Below are 5,243 nucleotides of genomic sequence, written 5' to 3' on the forward strand. Positions count from 1 at the left end.
AGTTTTTCAAAAAGTTTTATTCAAATTAGTGAAATACTCTAAAAATTTCTTGAAAAAGAAAATATTACTTTAACCAAGTGGTAAAATATGCACAAATAAAACAGACATGCAATTAAACATGCAAATGCAACAATGAAAAACAAAGATTGGTGTTAAGAAGGGACTAACTGACCCGCGGAGATCGGTATCGACCTCCCCACACTTAAAAATTGCACCGTCCTCGGTGCATGCTGAGATGTACAGGTGGGCGGGTGGCTCCGCAGCTTGTGCTCTTTGTGTTCCTTTCCTTGCCATTGGTATAAGAGTAGCGTTCTCTTTACCTTTCTTGGTGGCCATCCTGAAAGGAAACGAGAAACGACATTAGCATTCAAGGTTTATAGCAAGGAGAAGAATAGGAAAGGTGGTAATCAATGCACAGGTATGGATAATGATGTGAACACATGGTCATGACTACATGTGGCAAATCAATAGTGGAAATATAGCAAGTGCATGTGAGGAAAATTGAATGCAAGGTGTTTATTAGCATGCCGGCAAAGAGCATGAGAAGCATAGGTCAAGCATTCAATGTCCAAATTAGATTACCAAGTCGCTCAAATTAATAAGATGTTTGTAAAAACAATTATATCTAAGTAATAAAATAGAAAAGGGGTTTTGTGAAAAGCAGGCATATAAAGTAGTAGATTTAGAAGAAATCTAAAAATAGTGCAAAATGCCATATGGGCGTTTTCACAAACACATAGCATGCATGTTAAATAAGGTATGGAAAATATTAATTAGAACATGCAATTAACCCTTATAATAATATGTAATTGTTTAAACAAAGCCCAAACAATCCATAAGCAACATAAAAATAGTGACCCAAATAAAATTCCAACACTAATAAAAATAATGCAATGAATGAAAGTATGCAAATAAATGAAATAAAATGAAAGAAAAGAAGAATGAGAAGTGAAAGAAAGGAAGAAGAGGTAAGTAAGAAGGATAAAAGAAAGAAGAAAATATAGAAGAAATTAGGATTGGGGAAGAAAAGATAAGATATTTGGCAAATTAGGATAAGCTGTGCGGCGCAAGCGACGCGGACGCGTGGGTCACGCGGTCGCGCGACTTGCGCTGATACTGATTGACTCGATCGCGTCGGTCACGCAGTCGCGTGACTCAATTTATGCTGCTGGCGCGAGGGCAACCTCGCGCTCGCACAACTCTCTGTTCAAAATCTTATTTTGCCAAATTTTGGGTGACGCGATCGCGTGGGTGACGCGATTGCGTGGATGGCCATTTTTGAAAAATGACGCGGCCGCGTGGGGCATGCGTTCGCGTGGGAGGGCTTGGGCTTCTAGCACGAGTCCAGCCCATTCCAGCACAACTTTCGGCCATGCACCTTTTTGACGTCGATTTTCAGGGCACGCGGTCGCGTGGGCGACGCGGTCGCGTGGGCGACGCGGTCGCGTGGGCAACGCGGTCGCGTGTGAGTCAAATGATGCTAAAGGCGCGGCTCCAGCCACGCTCTCGCGTGACTCTCTGTTCAATGCTTTTCTTCCTCGCGCACTAGTGACGCGGACGCGTCAGCGACGCTGCCGCGTCGCGTGCGTGTTTTTCCTTTATATATATATATATATATATATATATACATATATACATACAAGTATGCAGTATGCAATGCTAATATGAATGTTATGTAAAACTCCAGGTTCAATACAATAAAATAAAGTAAAACTTGAAAACAAAAAAAACTGAATAAAAATGAAAAAGGAATGATCATACCATGGTGGGTTGTCTCCCACCTAGCACTTTTAGTTATAGTCCTTAAGTTGGACATTTGGTGAGCTCCCTGTTATGGTGGTTTATGCTTGTACTGATCCAGGAATCCCCACCAATGTTTGTATCTCCAGAAACCTCCGGGGTCCCAGACTAAGCACGTAAAGGCCTTACGAAGCTTCAAACAGATTCTTAGGCTCCTGGGGTGACAAATGTCAGAACTAAGCACGTAAAGGCCTTACGAAGCTTCAAACAGATTCTTAGGCTCCTGGGGTGACAAATGTCAGAACAGATTCCAGGATCCCAAACCTTACCTTTACACCCATTTTTGTCTTGATCTGCATTTTTCTAGCCGGGTGAAAGGTGATTGGTGGACGAAAATGTGATCCTCAAAGTTGGTCTCTTTGCAATTGTATAAAATTTAAATATTGGCTCTATCAAAAATACCCCAAAGAGATCATCGTATGATGAATTGGGATCTTAATAATCCCTGGTAATGGCACGTGTGGTCATAACTCCGTTCAACTAGTAAATAGTTACTCATATAATTCCATTGTGGGAATTTCAGATAGGCATGTGGAGATGCTGTGCTCCTCTCGAATCTCTACTTTCTTATTACATTCATCCAATCCTTCTTACTCCTTTCGATGGCAAGCTGCATGTAGGGCATCACCATTGTCAATGGCTACATCCCATCCTCTCAGTGAAAATGGTCCTATGCTCTGTCACAGCACGACTAATCATCTGTCGGTTCTCAATCAGGTTGGAATAGAATCCCTTGATTCTTTTGCGTCTGTCACTAACGCCCAGCCTTAAGGAGTTTGAAGCTCGTCATAGTCATTCAATACCAGAATCCTACTCGGAATACCACAGACAAGGTTAGACTTTCCGGATTCCCGGAATCCTACTCGGAATACCACAGACAAGGTTAGACTTTCCGGATTCCCATGAATGCTGCCATCTATCTAGCTTATACCACGAAGATTCTGTTGGGGAATCTAAGAGATATGCGCCCGGCCAAAAGTAGAACGGAAGTGGTTGTCAGTCACGCTCGTTCATAGGTGAGAGTGACGATGAGTGTAACGGATCATCACATTCATCAAGTTGAAGTGCAACGTATATCTTGGAATAAGAATAAAAGAGAATTGAATAGAAAATAATAGTAATTTGTATTGAAACTTGAGGTACAGTAGAGCTCCACACCCTTAATCTATGGTGTGTAGAAACTCCATCGTTGAAAATACATAAGTGAAAGGTTCAGGCATGGCCAAATGGCCAGCCCCCATGATCTTAGAACTAGGTGTCCAGAGATGTCTATTACACTAGTAAAAGGTTCTATTTATAATAAACTAGCTACTAGGGTTTACATGAGTAAGTAATTGATGCATAAATCCACTTCCAGGGCCCACTTGGTGTATGCTTGGGCTGAGCTTGATCTATCCACAAGCTGAGGCTTTTCCTGGAGTTGAACACCGAGTTATAGCGTGTTTCTGGCGTTCACCTCCGGGTTGTGACGTGTTTCTGGCGTTTGACTCCAGACAGCAGCATGTACTTGGCGTTTAGCGCCACTTTACGTCGTCAATTCCCGAATAAAGTATGGACTATTATATATTGCTGGAAAGCTCTGTATGTCTACTTTCCAACACCGTTGAGAGCTTGCCATTCGGAGTTTGTTGGCTCCAGAAAATCAATTTTGAGTGCAGGGAGGTCAGATTCCAACAGCATCAGTAGTCCTTTTGTCAGCCTTTTTCATAGTTTTGCTCAAGTCCCTCAATTTCAGCCAGAAATTACCTGAAATCACAGAAAAACACACAAATTCATAGTGAAGTCCAGAAATGTGAATTTTACATAAAAACTACTGAAAACATCCCTAAAAGTAGCTTGAACTTACTAAAAACTAACTAAAAACAATGCCAAAAAGTGTATAAATTATCCGCTCATCACAACACCAAACTTAAATTGTTGCTTGTCCTCAAGCAACTGAAAATCAATTAGGATAAAAAGAAGAGAATATACTATAAATTTCAAAATATCAATGAATATTAATTATAATTAGATGAGCGGGACTTGTAGCTTTTTGCTTCTGAACAGTTTTGGCATCTCACTTTTTCCTTTGAAGTTTAGAATGATTGGCTTCTCTAGGAACTTAGAAGTTCAGATAGTGTTACTGATTCTCCTAGTTAAGCATGTTGATTCTTGAACACAGCTACTTTTATGAGTCTTGGCCGTGGCCCTAAGCACTTTGTTTTCCAGTATTACCACCGGATACATAAATGCCATAGACACATAACTGGGTGAACCTTTTCAGATTGTGACTTAGCTTTGCTAAAGTCCCCAGTTAGAGGTGTCCAGAGCTCTTAAGCACACTCTTTTTGCTTTGGATCATGACTTTAACCACTCAGTCTCAAGCTTTTCACTTGGACCTACATGCCACAAGCACATGGTTAGGGACAGCTTGATTTAGCCGCTTAGGCCTGGATTTTATTTCCTTGGGCCATCCTATCCATTGATGCTCAAAACCTTAGAACCTTTTTACCGTTGCCTTTTGGTTTTAAGGGCTATTGGCTTTTTCTGCTTGCTTTTTCTTTTTCTTTCTATTTTTTTTCGCCAAATTTTTTTTTTCGCAAGCTTTTGCTTTTTTTCACTGCTTTTTCTTGCTTCAAGAATCAATTTCATGATTTTTCAGATTCTCAATAACATTCTCTTTGTTCATCATTCTTTCAAGAGCCAACAGTTTTAACATTCATAAACAACAAGATCAAAAATATGCACTGTTTAAGCATTCATTCAGAAAACAAAAAGTATTGTCACCACATCAATATAATTAGACAAAATTCAAGGATAAATTCGAAATTCATGTACTTCTTGTTCTTTTGTATTAAAATATTTTTCATTTAAGAGAGGTGAAGGATTAATGGAATTATTCATAACTTTAAGACATAGTTACTAAACACTAATGATCATGAAGTAGAGACACAAAACATAAATGAACACACATAAAAACCAAAAAGCAGAAAGAAATAAGAACAAAGAATGAATCCACCTTAGTGGCGTCTTCTTCTTGAAGGACCAGCAATGTCCTTAAGCTCTTCTATGTCCCTTCCTTGCCTTTGTTGTTCCTCCCTCATTGTTCTTTGATCTTCTCTTATTTCATGGAAAATGATGAAGTGCTCATGATGTTACACCCTTAATTGTTCCACATTGTGGCTCAAATCTTCTAAGGAAGTGTTGAGTTGTTCCCAATAGTTGTTGGGAGGAAAGTGCATCCCTTGAGGCATCTCAGGGATTTTTTTGATGATGAGCTTCCTCATGCATCTCTTGAGATCCGTGGAGGGTCTCTCTTGCTTGCTCCATCCTCTTCTTGGTGATGGGCTTATTCTCTTCAATGGAGATGTCTCCTTCTATGATAACTCCAGCTGAGTAACATAGATGGCAAATAAGGTGAGGAAAAGCTAGCCTTACCATGGTGGAGGGCTTTTCAACTATTT

Source organism: Arachis stenosperma, chromosome 9 (genome assembly GCF_014773155.1).
Source record: "Arachis stenosperma cultivar V10309 chromosome 9, arast.V10309.gnm1.PFL2, whole genome shotgun sequence".
Classification (NCBI taxonomy): Eukaryota; Viridiplantae; Streptophyta; class Magnoliopsida; order Fabales; family Fabaceae; genus Arachis; species Arachis stenosperma.